Source organism: Vulpes vulpes, chromosome 12, assembly GCF_048418805.1.
Source record: "Vulpes vulpes isolate BD-2025 chromosome 12, VulVul3, whole genome shotgun sequence".
Classification (NCBI taxonomy): domain Eukaryota; kingdom Metazoa; phylum Chordata; class Mammalia; order Carnivora; family Canidae; genus Vulpes; species Vulpes vulpes.
Window position 1 is genome coordinate 103,780,186 of NC_132791.1, and position 16,738 is coordinate 103,796,923.

Genomic DNA, 16,738 nt, shown 5'->3' on the forward strand with positions numbered 1-16,738 from the left:
GTTGGTTACTGGGCTTCTCTTTAAGAGCGATAGAAGGCTAGATTGTCTATTGTAAATGTTGGTTGTTACTGTTTAGCCTTGAAAAACAGGATCTCCTTGCTCAGGACTTTCAGAACATTTCCCCAGAGCCCCACCTATTTGACCTACACATAACTAGTCCACATGAACAGAAGGATGATGGAAAAGGAGAAGAACACTTGGGTATCATGTACTGGGCACTCAATGATTGGTATTACATATCAGTGATAGTCATCTTCACCTTAGTGGGATGGGAACCATAAGAACAGAGGGCTTCATCCCTTTGGAACTAAAACTTACTCCAAGTTGAACTTTGAAGGCACAAAGTCACTTGGTATATTTATACATTACTAGAAACTATGATAGGTGGGTGGGGGGATGGGGTAACTGGGTGATAAGCACTGAGGAGGGCACTTGACAGGATGAGCACTGGGTGGTATACTATACGTTGGCAAATTGAATTCAATTTTTTAAAAAATGTAAGAAAAAAGAAAATATGATAAATTCTATAAATTATACAAGGAGCAAATGTTCCCTCAAGCATTAGAAAATCCAAACATGAACTTAAGTGAAATAGGAGAATGTATGGAGTATGCCTGTGTGTGATATAAAAATAACCTCGATCTAGAGGAAAACGTGGGGACACATCTTAGTAACCTTGAGATGGAGAAAGATTTGCTAGTACATCAAAGGCCCTTACCATAAAAGAAGAAAACATGAATAAATTTGGATTTGTATTATTTTCTCACAGTTGCTGTAACAAAGTACTACAAATGGTGTGGCTTAAACAACAGCAGTGTGTTTCTTGTAGTTCTGGAGGTTATATGTCCAGGACGCTGTGTAGGTAGGGCCAGTTCCTCTCCAGGGCTGGGAGGGAGAACCTGCCCAGTGCCTGTCCCGTAGCTTCCGGTGGTCAGCTGGCAGGCTCAGTGTTTTGTAGCTTTTAGATGTGTCACCCTGACTCCTGCCTTCGTGCTCATAGTGCCTTCTCCCTGTGTGCCCCTCTTTGTGTCAAATTTTCCCTTTTTATAGGGACACCAACATATTGGATTACTGCCTACACTAATGACCTCATCTGATCTTGGTACACTTGTAAAAACTTGGTAAAATAGGGTCACATTCTACAGCACTAGGGTTAGAACTTCAGATTTTCTTTTTTGGGGGGAGCTAGGGGGTGGAATTCAATTCATAATGGTTTCACCAAAATTTAAAACACCATTGAGTGTAAATGAAAAGAGCCACAGACTGGGAGAAAACAGTTACCATACATATATCTGGCACAGAATTTGGGCTTTGTCTGGGTTATGGTTGGGCTTCATCTGGGCTGTATGAAGAATTCTTACTACGTGATTCTGATGAAGTTTTGGAATATAGGTGAGGTCCAGAGCTGACCACCAAGAAAGAATTCTTGAGATGTCTTTGGTGCACAATGGTGGTTTTTATTAAAGCGCCAGGACAGGACTCGTGGGCAGGAAGAGCTGCTGCCCCCGGCCTGTGAGGGGTGGCTGATTATATACCTGGGAGTTGGGAGGGGTTTGAGGATAGCGTCCTCTCTAAGGAATTTTGGAAGCAAGGTTTCCAGGACCTAGAGGGGGGCTAGCTATTGTTGGGGAAAGGTCGCTCATTACCCTCTAATAAAACCTGAGTCATGAGACCCTTCAGATGTGTATCTATGGGCCATGTGCTTGGGGGGGTGATGGCCAACACCTATCTTGGGGGATAGAAATAAAGGGAAATTTCTAAAGGAATTTTTATATGTTAAAGTAGACTTACAGGATCCTGGGGGGGTCGGGCTAAGATTGCCTTTTGCCCTTAGCAAAGTATCAACATGGAGGCAGTTGAGTTCATAGAGGAATGTCCCTTTGCCTGTTTCAAGAACTTGTCAATGTGCTTACCCAAGCGCGTGCCTTGTCCTCAGCTTGACCTGTGTGTTCCCCCATCAATTCTAACAACGTATCTTGAAATGAATGAAAAATTTGAACAGACAATTCACAAAAGAAGACACATGAATAAGCTCATGGAAATATGCTCAATATATTTACCATAGAAATGAAAATTCAATCATAATAAAATACCACTACACAACTATTAGATGGCCCAAACTGAAAAACAAAACAAAACAAAACAAAAAAAACCTGACAATATCAAGTGCTGGTTACACCATAACTCTGGGACTCTAAAGTGCTATAAACACTATGAAAAACAGTTTGGCACTTAGTTATAGAGTTAAACATGCACTTAACATGTGACCCAGCAATTCCACTGCTGGGTGTTCACCAAAGATAAATGAAACTGTCTGTCTACAAATATACATTGTGCATAAATATTCATAGCAGCTTCATTTAGAGTAGCCTGAAACTAGAAATAACCTTAAACTTCCAACAATTAAATGGATAAATTGTATATATTCAGACAACAAATGACTTTTCAGCAAGTAAAAGGAACAACTCATTGCTAATGTAACAAAACAGATGATTCTCAAAAATTGGGCTGAGCCAAAGAAGCAAGACACAAAAATACCTACTGCGTGATTTCATCTATACAAAACTTTCGAAAGAGGCAAAACTAATTGATAGTGACTAAAATCAAGTCAGTGGTTACCTGGAGTAGGGGTTTGGGGAGATGTGACTACCAAGGGGCCCAAGGGAATGTTTTTGGGTGATGGAGATGTTTTATACCTTGAATGGGCTGCTGGTTTTGTTGCCGCTTACATAGGTCAAAATGTCAAACTATACAGTAAAAACAGGAACATGTTATTGTATGTAAATGAAAATCTCAGTGAAATTTTAAAAATATACACATAGAGATATGGGAAATAATGAACTGAAAGTTTGCCCCTGATTTGTAGTATCATTTACATAAGCAATACTCCCCTGGGGTGAGAGACTGGATTTGTTGGTAGGAGCACCATTTCAGTTTTCACTGTCTCATGTCCTCCATGTGAACAGAGATACACACGTCAACCCCAGCCGTGTTGTAAGGAAGGATAATGCTAGCAGAGCTGCTGAACACTCTTTGCATACAGACCTCAGCTACTGAAACACAAAATGTCTGTATTATAAAGTAATCTTAATTAACAAGAATATTAAAATAGACATGAGGGATGTCACAAAGCCCAACTTTAAGGTAAACAGAGCAGTAGCTTAGGTTCCCAAAGACATAAGCCTCATGGGAATTTTGCTTGAAGTGTGGGGCAATTTTGGATTTATATTATATAGAAAACCATGTCTAGACATCAGACCAATTTCTATGTATTCGGTAAATTCAGATTTTTTTTTATAAATGCTTGAAACCCCAAAATGCATTTACTTGATCCTAAATGCATAGTTCTCTGAGCCTAGAAATCTTTTGAAAGGCAATTCGACTTTGTGTAAATGTTTTGATGTGATTCCTTATAATGGTACACTGGTAAGTTTTTTCTCTAAAAATAAGGGAAATTCATCCATATTCCCAATCTTTTATATAGCGTAATAGTCACAATTCAGCCTCAAAGAAGTTCAGAAAATCCTACATTTAAATGATCCCTCTGCTCTTCAAATCTCTCAGGCTATGATCTACTTTCAGTGCCTTTTGCTTTTTCATAGCTTTGGCCTTCACTTTGCTGTCTTTTGTTCCCCCATTGTCTTTCTCCTCCTCTCTCAATGACATTTAAACATTTAAACTCAAAGCATTGTTTTCCAAATTTGAAAGGCTTTGGAATCTGGAAGATTTGCAAGTTTAAAATGTGCTTCTGCAGAGTGACTACCATTATTTATTTTTAGAAGGCTATTCCTTCTCACTTAGAGTTGAGGAGGCTCTGGGAAGTTGTTTTAAAGGTTTAGAAGAGCAGCCAATAAAACTTGAACATCAAATAGCATTTTTAGAACAATTTGCTGGTTAATTCAGCATGCAAGAATAGGAAATAAAAGTCGCAATGACATTTCCTTTGAATTCCAATAGGATTGCACTGGAGAACTTATTTAGCTCACCGGACAGCTCTGTTCCCAAAATGCTAATAATGCGAGGTTTGAAATCTCTTGGTTAAATTAAAGCATCTATATAACAGAAATGAATAAACAAACTAATTTAGAAATAGAATATTTTAAAGAGCAAATTATTAAAGATTAAGAATAATGGTAATGCTTATAGTTTAAAAAGGGACCAAACACACGCCACCAATCCCTAGAAATTATAGGAAAAATGTAAAAGCTCATGATCCAAAAAATCCATTATCACACTAGAGAATAATAATGGAAAGCCTGCATGGATCAGAAACAATACGGAATGTCTGAAATATAAAAAGTAAAGATGTAATGAAGAGAGAAAGTAAAACATCTCGATATACAGGAATATGATCTATACTGACATGACATAGGTCGAAGAAGGAAGGGTTTTAGGTCTTGGTATACTGGTAAATGTTTAAAATTGACTGGGGCTGAGGTGGTGAAGGCAGTGGAGCCCTGGTGGCATTTGCCAGTTTCCATAGTGTAAATATTCCCATCATTGCCACTTTCCTGGGAACCCTTTGGAAGTAACTGTATTTTTGACTCATTTTCACTTAAACAAACCAAAAATCATTTCTTCCTATGAAAGCATAGTGAGGTTTTTGAAAAAAAAAGCACCAAGATCTCAGATGTGGGTCCAAAGTCTCCCCAGTATTTCCATTCTCCAGACTTGGATATCCAGCTGGAGATCTTTTGACTTCCAGTTTCCTTTGCAATGTTGACAGATGTGCTAGGATTCCAGAAACTAGATTTGCCCAGAGGATATCTGCCTCACCTCTAAGGAAAATTTGAGATTGTTACAGGATCGTGATTATTAAGTATTGTGAGCATCTCAAAAAAAAAAAAAAAGTACTGTATAAACATATATTCCGGGGGTTTTGCAATTGACATGCAAGCCACTGAGCATTTGACCGTGTATTTATTCAGCTTCAGATATAAAGTTATATTTAATTTATTTTCAGGAGCAGATAATGGGTTCTTTAAAAAAACATACACTTATGTGGATTTGCTAGAGAATATAGCACTTGCTTAATAGCCTCCCTGCACGTAGAAATCTGTACGGAGTGACCTCCAGTTTAGGAATTAAAATAATGTTGGAATCACAGGCTGTTCCCTCAAAGAATTTTCCCTCCAAAAGAGTGGGCAGGTCCCAAAACAGGCAGGTGAAGTGGATTGGCAAGTGGCCAGTGTGTTTGGAGGACATTGCAAAACAGGTGGGATCCAAGGATGATTTTCTTTTCGCCTCCGGAAGGACAGGAGAAGGGGCACTGGGCCAGCACTCATTGGAAGCCTCATGAATGTAAAACCATGAGTAATGTGGAAACTAGGCTGCACTTGAATAATGGGAAACCAGTTTCTTTGATGCTTAAACCAAAGTTGCAAAGATGGGTGTGACAGAGGAGACAACACAGGTTGCTGTGTTCTGAGGAGTCTTGTCGTTCCCTCTTACGATGCCTTTGTAATCCACTCGAATGTGTTGCACACCTGGCCCCATTTCCAATGACATATTTGGAAAGGCCAGATGTTCTGGGAAAATAATAAAGTCTTCTTTTCTGTTTCCTCTCCATGGAGATTTTAAGATGACAGCTATTCACCTGTGAGTGAGTTGCTCCTACAATCTACTCATATACAGTAATACCTCAGGGAGCAAGTGAATGAGTTATTTCACAGAAGTGAATTTTCCAGGTAACCGAAGCTGACTCCTTTATCATTGACTTGAGTCATTTTTAATGGAAACATTTTAAAAATGTATTATGTTCTCCTCTGTTTCCTTGAGTACATTGAATGCTATTTGGCCTCATCTTTATAATGTAACATCAACATCATGCATATCAATTGTTTGTATCTTAGCATTTGGAGACAGGGATAACCAGGAAAAGGGCCCTAAAATATTGTTTAAATCCTTTTGTCTGTTTTGTTTTAAATAATTCCTGTATTTTTCCTTCTGTCTCTCCAAATGACTATTAATTGTCAGTCATCCTAAAGTCAGCATACCTGCCTCTCAGCAGCCACGTGTCTTCTGATTATTTACTTCTAATCTGTCATGAGCAAGAATCTGTATAACCAACTTGACTAGTCCTAAATAAGAACATAGTGGTGGGAGAGAACGTTCTCAGAGGAAAGGGCACGAGCTTCCCTGAATGTGATAAGTGATGTTGCAGATAGCTGTTCTGGGGAAAATCATGTCTGGCTTTCATTTCAGATATAGGAGTCTCCTAGATGAGCGAATTGCACGTAAGCTAAGAGCGCTAATACTCTCGAAATCATTTCCCGCGGTTCTGACCTCGTTGGGCAACTCTTTTCTATCTTCTCACTTTCCTGGATGCTGAGGTCACAAAATATATGAGTCCAAGACTATTTCTAATACAGCCCTTAGTTTTCATGTGAGAAATTCCTGAGAAGAATGTCTCAGAAGAAATTGCCAAGTCCTTAACATTCCAAATAAAAGGAGCACTAGCCTGTGCTCCCTGTAGATGTCGATCCCTTTGGCTGGTGGTTTTATCTTAGACTGAACATGCACTTTGGGTTCTTACAGACCTGAGATTAAGTCTGGCCCAAGCAGTTAGCAGTGTGAGTTACTTTAGGAAAGCTACTTCCTCTATCTGATCTCCTAGACTGCAAAATGGGGCCATTTCAACTCATTTACGGCCCTAGCAGCCCTGAGAGGAAAGTGCTATTTATTACTATGCCTTTTTATTGTTTATAGTCATTCCTGTTATTATGCCTATTCCTACCTTTTATACCTTGGCAGGCTTGGGTCATTTGTTGGTGATTCAGAGTCCCTCAGGTCCACCTAAAAATTCAGAATGTTGTAGTTTTCTTTGTCATAGCTAAACCTAGAAAAAACCCAAATATCCTTCAGTGAGTGAATAGTTCAACTGGTACATGCACACCATGAGGATGCAACAGCATTTATTTAGCAATAAAAAGGGATGACTTCGAAGTATATTCAAAAACTTGGATGCGCCTTAAGGGTATTGCACCAAATGAAAGAACCCAGTCTGAAAAGGTTGCATCCTGGTGATCCCACTGTTAGAACATTCTCAAAATGGCAGACTTATAAAGACACACAACAGATGAGTGGTTGCCAGAGGTTTGGGCAAGGAAGGGAAGGAGTACCATGAGGGAGTAGCTTTGCAATGATGAAATGTCATAGAATTATACTCAAAGACAATAACAGTGAGTGCCTATAAAACCTGGTGAAGTCTAAGCAAGCTCCATAGTGTAGTTGACTGCATTATCCCCATATCAATAACCTGCTTTGGATAAAGCACTTTTTTACATAAGATGCCATGACTGGGGAAGCTGATCACAAGCGCATGGGACCTCTGTCTATTATTTTCGCAACTTCTTGTAAATCAATAATCATTTCAAAATTAAAAGTTAAAACAATAGAAATGAAAAGTAAAATGAATCTGTATATAGGAATTTATGATTTATAAAATATTGTCTCCTGCATCACTTCAAATAAGTTTACAGCTACTCTCTCATACAGGTCAATACAGGTCAGCAGGAATATTCCACCGGTACCTAAAAGGCTCAGAAGGGTTGAAGTAATGGCAACGGCTCTCGGCTGACTCAGGTGGTGGTGAATATACGAAAGGAGCTAGTTCCTGTTGAACAAGTCTAGAGCTCTTTATAAAGACTGTACAAAGATGGTGCCCATGGCTTGCAGTGGGAACAGATACGATATAACATATATTTTATCAAATTTTGCTTATTTTCTCGGGAACCCCAGAGTGCTCACTAGCTCTGAGCATCACCCATGCTCTTATATTTCCTTCCCTAACTCCACACCTACCTTCCTATATGTAGGCACTTTCTGGCTACCACTCAGTATTGTTCTGAGGAACTCACAGCCTCCGAATGAAACCCACAGTCATGCCGATGTCTACTGTAAGTCCCTGTTGTTTCTCTGCCTCAATTAAAATCAACCCGCTGAGACCTACCCACCTCATTTTTCTTCTAAGCCATCCTGGGTACAAGTTCCAGCCACTAATAGGAATTGCCTATTAGTTGACCCTCTGTATCATCCAGTCATGCTACTACTTCTTTGTCCCTCTCCAAGGCAGCCAGGATCCTTGTTTCTAATCTTAAGTCGTGTTTCGAGCCTATTTAATCCCCAGAGTGTGAGAAAGAGGTGTCTGAGATGAGAAATCAAGGTTATACATATCTTGCTCAGTGGAACAGTTATGGGCAAACAAGCTGTTCCTCTCACATTTTTGCAAAGCAAATTTATGTTCACTAACTTTGGTTCTTGTTGTAAATGAGAAGTGTATGAAGGTCTAGCAATGCGCTTTTCACCATATGGGTACCCATATGTTTTCCCCTTTTGCTTGCGTACATTTTCGCTTTGGCATGCACATATGCTTGTATTTTTGCAACTTAACAATATTAAAACTAATCCCATTTATGCTCCTTTTGGGTGAGTTGATTGAGTCATAAATTCCTGAGAATCTCTTCCTTGGGAGGCTGAAGTTCTTTTGTGTGAGCAAGAGGAGGGCATGGCAACCTATCCTGGCAGACAGATGCAGGCAGCCAACATCGCCGTGTAGCTGATGTAGCTGATGGCTCTGACTCTGGCTTCAGAGTGGAGAGACTGACCCTGGAGTGCGAGGAAGTATGGATCATAATGCCTGGGTGGTGTCCCTCTGTTTTCCTTCATGTGAGGGAAAGCGCTTACTAGGAAATAGACAATAATTCCCTAGGGTTGATTCTCTTCCTTGGGTGAAATAACTCACCTTAGAGCAAACAATCGTGATGTCATGAGTTCTTGATGTGACTGTGCTTGATACAACTCCCATTCTTCACACGGAGTTGAGAAACTGTATATCAGAAATAGGGCAGCAGGAAATTCGGCTTTGCAGGAAAGTAATGATTAGCCTCTTCGCCGGGCTTTTTCAGATTATAAAAATAAGAATGGATATTAACATGCATCAGACCAAGTGGAATGCTCAACTCGTTCAAATGTAAAAATGGAATTGGAAATGCTGTCGATGTCTTTTGTAAGGCCGTTGCTATTTTTATCTCTGTTCATGAGTTCATTCATTCATTTGATGCATTAAGGATGTTCACATGCTCTCATAGCATTTACACTGGTGTGTAAAATAGAGTGATTCCTGCTCTTATGAAGCTTATAGTCTAGTTGGGGATAGTCATTAATCAGATCATCAAGAATATATAAGTTCAAAGTGTTGTAACTGCTGTGACAATGGGCAGCAGGGAGGTGTGAGCTAGTCTAGGCTGGATCTCCTCTGAGACAGGGATGCTTGAGCCGACATGTAAAGATGAATGGAAGTTAACTAGGACAGGAATGCATATGCGTTGGGGCCCAGCTAGATGGAAACTTTCCAGGTGAGACAAAACAGCATGTGCAAATGCCCTGAGGTGAGAGGCAGCATGGTTTTTCGAGAAACAAAGGAACTGTGTCACCAGTGTGTAGAAAGCTGGAGAGACAATGGCCTGAGAATAGGCACTTAGGGGCCAGATCACACAGAGCCCTTTAAAGGTTGGCCTTTATTCAAAGAGCACTAGAAAATACAAAGAAAGTTGCAAGTAAAAGAGCTAAGAAATGAGATGTTCGTGTATCAGATTTAACTAGAAACCTTTCATTTCTGATCGACTCATTTTTCCATGTAAATCTGGCAAACCACTAAAGCTCTGTCTCCATCTTCCCACCTATAAACCAGATAGGAGTTAGTAATAATACGCTCCCCTTACGGAGGAAGAGAGAATGGAATTTGATAGCATCTATTCCAAATACTTTTTAGATTATAATATAAGAATGGATATTAACATGTGTCATAGCAAGTAAAAAGCCCAACTAACTCAAAAGTAAAATTAGAATTGGAAAGGCATCCAATGCTGCCTGCCGTCTGTTGTAAAGCCTTCTCTATGCAATTGCTATATCAAATTATGCTATTGAAATCAGTCGGACACTGATAAAATTGAGACCAGCTTTACAAGTTCTGTAGATCTAATTGGCCTCAGCAGTGGGTCTGCACTGACTCTTGCAGCTGAATAAAAATCGTAGGCTTCAATAGAAAATAATAAGCAGCCTGGCTGCACACTAACATGCTGCAGCCACCTCCGGAGATAATGTATTTAATTTAGATACTGAACTCCTTCATGTGGCCAGATGTTGATGGAACCTCAGAGAAGTGTGTTTCTCCCTTACCTCCTGGATGAGCACCCTTGATAGTAGATTCAGAGGACTTGTAGGGCCAACTGTGTGTACTTTAAGTCCTCGATATTTCTTTTTTCACAGCCATTCACATCTTCTTCTGAAAACCTCCATGTCTCTAGGGCAAAAGTGCCTACAAATAACCTTTCCTCGCTCAAGCTACTGTAGGTTGGGTTTCTATCACTTACAGCCAAAGTAGCTTCGATTAAATCCACCATGTTTGTGTAAGATGGTGCATTATGGAGGTGACTAGAGCACAGTCCCAGCTATAAACCTAGATTGGGGTGTGGGAGAGATGTGTACACATAACATTTCCGTGCAGTGCACTATGGTTGGGGCCAGACCATGTCTGAGAAAGTCTCTCTTGTATGTGAAGGAGAGGGATGAGGCTACCTGTAGCTCCAATTAACTTTGCAAGGCCACTGTCTTTTCTTTTTCTTTCTTTTATTTTTTAAAGATTTTATTTATTCATGAGAGACACACAGAGAGAGGCAGAGACACAGGCAGAGGGAGAAGCAGGCTCCCTCCGGGGAGCCTGATGTGGGACTTGATCCCAGGACCCTGGGATCATGCCCTTTGCTGAAGGCAGACACTCAACAGCTGAGCCACCCAAGCATCGCTAGGCCAGTCTTTCTCATGGGTTGGAGGAGACCAACCTGGGAGTTGACCAAGGAGCTCTGGGTGGGCTGCCATTGATTCTACATCCACATCAGCTGGAATCAGGCTGAAACAGACACATGCTCTGCCTGTGAATTATGCAGCAATCAACACCAGGAGGCCACTACCACCCTCAGCACGCCCAAGGGCACCACATGCATTCCAGCAGTCACAGGGTGTGCTTCCTCTTGTCTCCTTTCTCAGAGCACCTGCCATCATAGGCTTCCAACTGTGCTGGGTCTTCTCTCCAGCATGGCAGAGACCCAAGTATGAAACGGTGGTAGTGGTTGGAAATTCTTTCCTCCCCCACCCTGTTTAAAGGTAGTGACCATGCTTAAGTAGCTGCCTCTCTTCGTGTGAGATTCAGAGGAGGGAGGGAAAGAAGAAAACAGGCAGTCGCTTGGTGGATGTTAACTGGAGTGGGGCCCTCCAAGTCTTGAGCACGTTCCAGCCTCTGAGAGGGAGTCTCCACTGGACATGAGCAGGATCAAGGTGAACTGATCTCATTAAGCAAAAGTAGTTGATTGTCACTTTGAATGTGGGCTTCCCAGCTGGAGGCAGTGATTGACTCCCACACACGAGTTGAGTGAGGTGGTGAGGGAATCTGACCTCCCGTGGAACACCTGAAGCGTAGCCCAAGGGTCCCACTCTGCCCTTCCTGCTGGCCTGCAAAGCCTCATTAGTCAAGACCATCACAGAAGCTTTTTCTGCCTTTTCTTTTTGCTTTTGCTTTCACCCCCGCGTCCCCTTGTTTCTCTCTTATACCATCAGCAAGTCCCTCCACTCCAGCACGGCTTACTGGGGAGACCGACCCCCCTGGGGCACTGGAAGTGGGTTATTTTTTAATGATACTCTGGATGATTTTACTTCCTAACGGAAATGTCTATGAAGTACCCGGTAGACTCAGGACGACGAGCAGGCCTCTGCTCTCCCAGTTCCCCTTCTTTCCCCGCAAGCTCTGCTCCCCTCACCTCCGTTCTCCATACCATTGCCACCTGGAGATGCTCTCCTCTCAGGACTCTGGGGGGCCTCCGCCTCCTCCCTGAGCCTCTGCTTATTTGTCCCGCACAACTGGAACAGGATGTGGTAATTACATCTGCCGTGAAAGGGTTTGTTCCCCTTAAGGGCAGTAGGGCCGTTGCCAGCACTGCTAATGAAGAAATGAGCTTTCCTGTCAGAGCCTCAGGGGGCTGCGGGGAGCTCTGGGCCCTCACACAGCAAGATACTCGGAGCTTCATCTTCCTGGGCGAGGCTGGACTCCCACACACTCATCCCCTCCCTTCCTCAGCTCCCTGCTCGGAAGCTTCTTGTTCCTGGCTCAGCTCCAATCCGCCCATAACACTCCAGACCTATTTCCAGAAGCGTTTCCTGTCCCAGGGCCATGAAAACAGTGGGAACAAAGGCAGGTTGCCCATAACACTTTGAGGCACAGTTTGAGACTCTCCCGAATTCCCAGCACCTCTGGTTCTGCCCAAGGTGTAACCGGCCCAGAAGTCTCAGGTGCCACCTCTAGCTGGACTCACAGTCTTGAGCGCCCAGGCGCCCCAGTTGCTAGCAAGAACCCAAAAAGAGGACAGGGGATAGCATCTCTGCTGATGCATGGGGCTGCCATGGCTCTCCCTGCCTCCTGGGGTTGGGGCCTCAAGTCCCCTGATGTGGGTACTCACAGCTCATCCACCTTCACTCTTAAGACCTGTTGATCCTTCCTGCTTTGTTTTGCTGGGCTTCCCGCTGCAGGACTTGCCCCTGCAGGACTTCCCCCTTGGCTATTTCTGATCATCTGTAGCTGCCAGCCTCCCATCCTTGCATCCTTGCTGGGCTCTCTGGACTTCTCACGGTTGGCATGCTTTGACTGTAAGTTTCAATCCAATAAAACACCACAGTGACAGTGTCATCCTTGCCAACATTGTTATTGCCGATGACATCCCTTAAATGTACTGGGTTGCCACTTTCACTTCATTGCATTTGGCTTTCACAAAGGTCTGTCAAAACGTAGACAGAAAAATAAAATAAGATGATAAAATAAGACGATAAAAAATAAAATAATATAACATGAGCACGATAAATACAAACGGAAGGGGATTAGGAGTATGCGTTTTACAGAGGAGGAAACAGAAGCCTGTTTAAAATGACTCCAGCTGGGAACAATATTCTTTCAATTATTTATTCATGCACTCATTCAACCATCCAAGAAAAGAATTAGTGGGTGCCTATTACATGGCAGGTACTGCGCTTGACACCAGGGTAAGAAAGGTAAACAGCATTGTGCTTTTCCTCAAGGAGCTCACATCGCAGGCAGAGTAACATACAATTATAGCACAGTGTGGTAGGAGCATTAGTAATACTTTCAAAATGTGCCTTCCAAGAGAGGATCATCTGGGAATCAGGGATCGCTTCCTGGAAGAGGTGACTATTAACCCGAATCTTAAAAATTAGAGTTAGCCAAGGAAAGAGAACAGTATGAGTGGGGCGGAAGGGAAGAGGAGTTTCCTGGGCAGTGGGGACGGCACGATGAAAGACGGGAAGTGAGAACTAGCGTGATGTCTGTCGTTGGACATATATTAGCAGTTTAGTGTTGCCGGAGCATAAAGTGAAATTACTGTAACCCAAATAAAGTTGTTGGATTGCTTGTAGCAGGTCCAACTGTGAGGTTGCATTATAAGGACATAAGTTTGGTCACATTCATTGAGGGGAATAAAAGCATTCTAGTGTAAGCTAAATCTTTACCAAAATCTTTCAAAGTGGCCCCAACATGTGTTATACAACAGGTAATAAAATAGTTGAATGATGTGTTTTACTACTCTTTTCTCTACACTTCACTCCATGAAAACACGAGGTGATCCAGATCTCTGCTTTCTTACCTAAACTATCTGGTCTCTTCTTTCAGTAGTAAATTTCTCAGATTTCTCAGGTCAATAAATGTAGATTTTCAGCTTCTTCATTCTGCATCTTTCCTCATTATTTGGATCAACATTACACCTAAGAACCAAGAAAAGATCTATACTTTGTTTTACCTTTTTCATTGTCCCCATGAAATTGATGACATTGAGGCAGTGTATGAAAAGCAAATCGCCGGCTGCTGAGTAGAGCAGTGAATAATAGAAGGTTAAAAACAGATATTTTATAAAATCAGTTTTTGTTTGGTTATAATTAACATAAAATAAAATGCACCAATTTTAAGTGTAGACTGGTGAGGTGTGTTTTTTTTTTCCTTCCAATATTATTAAGATATAATTGAAATTCGTACCACACTGTGTAAATTCAAGCCATACACCATAATGACTTGACATACATATGTTGTGAAATGATCACCACAATAAGTTTAGTTAACGTCCATCATCCCATATAGTTACAAAAATAGTTTTTCTAATGAGAAGTTTTAGGATTTTTAGCAGTTTTTGGTTAGATCATAGAGCAGTCATCATGCTGTGCATTATACTCCTAGTGCTTGTTATTAGTCTTATAGCTGGAAATTTGTACCTTTGTCCACCTTCACCCAATTCCCCTACCTCCAAACCTCTGCCTCTGGCAACCACAACTCTGATCTTTTTTTCCTATGAGTTCAACTTTTTTTTTTTTAGATTCCACCTATACAGGAGATCATCCGGCGGTATTTGTCATTCTCTGTCTGATTTATTTCACTTAGCATAATGCCCTCAAGGTCCATCCATGATTAGTGAGTTTTGACAAATTTATAATCTCTAAAGCCACCACCTTAATTAAGACATAGCACATTAGCACATCACCATCAATTCTGCAAATCCTCTTATTTTCAGACTCAAACCTTATCCCCCCAACTTGAGACAAACACTGATCTGTTCTCTATACTACAAACTAGACATTTTCTGGAGTTTCATGTCCATATACACAATATGTTTATACTCTAGAAAAATATTTAGCATTTATATGATCTTAGAATATGCGCTCTTGTTTCTGGCTGTGTTAAGTCAGCTTTCGAGTGTCATCCACGTTGTATGCAGCTATTTCCATTTTATTGCTGACTAGTATTCCATTATAGGAATGTACCAGTATCTGTTTGCTCATTTGCCAGTTGATGGACATTTGGTTGTTTCTACTTTTTGACTATTGTGAATCAAGTTGTTATGAATATTTGTGTACAGATCTCCTCATGGATATGTATCTTCTCAGGGGAATACTTAGGGGTGGAATTAGTGAGTCATATAGTAAGTTTATACTTAACTTTGCAAGAGATTGCCAAACTGTTTTCCAAAGTGGTTTTACCATTGTACATTCCCTTCACTGTTGCGTAAGAATTACAGTTGCTCCACATACTGGCCAGCATATGATACTGTCTTTTACATGCTGCCTCTCCTAATAGGTAGAGAGAGTAAACCACATTCTGGTTATAAGCTGCATTTCTCTGATGATTAATGATGTTGAGAATCTTGTCATGTCCTTTTTGGCCATTTGTATATCTTCTCCTTGTGAATCGTTGATTGAAATCTTTGATAATTCTTAATTAGGCTACCTTCTAATTATTGTGTTGTAATAGCTCTTTAAGTATTCTAGATACAAGTCCGATGTCACGTACTGAGAATACATTCTCTTAGCCTATGTCTTTCTCATTTTCTTAACAGTGCCTTTCAAAGAACCAAAGTTTTTAGTCCAATTTATCAATATTTTATTATATAGATCTGGCTTTTTATTTTTTATCTAAAAATAGGATGCAATGCTAAGTTACAAGATTATCTCCTATGTTTTTTTCTAGAAGTCTCAGAAATTTAGCTTCTGTTTTATATTTTATTTTATTTTATTATTTTTGTTTTGGGTTTAAGGTCAACGAGTTCATTTATGTGCATGGTGGAAAGCCAGGTCTCCAAAATTAGATTTTTTTTTTCCTACATGACTGTCCAGTTAATTCAATACCATCTGTGGAGAACACTATTCTTTTCCTAATGAATTTCCTTGGTTTCTTTGTCAAAAATCAATGGACTATTACTGGGTCTCTTTCTAGACTCTCTACTTTTTTTCTATTACTGTGTATTTTCTCTTTATGCCAACACCATATTGTTTTATCACTGTTGATTTATATTAAGTCTTAAAATCAGGAGCACCTGGTGACTCAGTGGTTGAGCATCTGTCTTTGGCTCAGGTCAGAGTCCTGGGATTGAGTCTCACATCAGGCTCGCCACAGGGAGTCTGCTTCTCCCTCTGCCTGTGTCTCTGCCTCTCTCTGTGTGTCTCCTATGAATAAATAAATAAAATCTTTTTTAAAAAGTCTTAAAATCAGATACAACTTTGTTCTTTTACAGGATATTGTCCAGCCTGTGCCCTTTGGATTTTCAAATAATTTTAGAATCAGTTTGACAGTATTTACTGAGAAAAAAAAAAAAAAACTTGATAGGATTTTGATTGGAAGTAAGTTGAAATTGTATATCAATTTGCAAATAATTGACATCCTAACAGCATTGACTTTCCAATCCAAAAGTGTTATTCTTACATTTATTTATGTCTTGTTTAATTTTTCTCGACAATATTTGATAGCTTTCATTATATAGTTTCAAAAAATTTCATATTTTTGAATGCTATTTTAAAGAGTGTTTTTAAAATTTGGATTGCTCATTGAAAATATATAGAAATACAATTGACTCTTGTATATTGATCTTACATCTATGGCATTGCTAAGTTTATTTGTTAATTCTAGTAAATTTTTTTAGATTACTTAAGATTTTTGTATGCAAATGATTATGTCCTCTGTGAATAAAGACATTTTCATTTCTTGGATACCAATAATTTAGTAAGGAATGCCTTACCATTTCCTTTTCTTACCTTATTGCACTAGCTAGATTCTCCAACAATGTAAGATTAAATAAAAATGATGATACCTGGCATCCTTGTCTTGTTCCTGATTAGAAGAAAAACATTTCATTTTCCC

The 16,738-nt window shown here is 40.4% G+C and overlaps 1 protein-coding gene across 10 annotated transcripts in view; it reads left to right on the plus strand.

The window, feature by feature from the left end:
• The window catches only part of OPCML (opioid binding protein/cell adhesion molecule like), a 1,085,346-nt gene that overhangs the window by 918,694 nt on the left and 149,914 nt on the right, over nucleotides 1-16,738 (plus strand). The gene's annotated exons all lie outside the window — the stretch shown is intronic.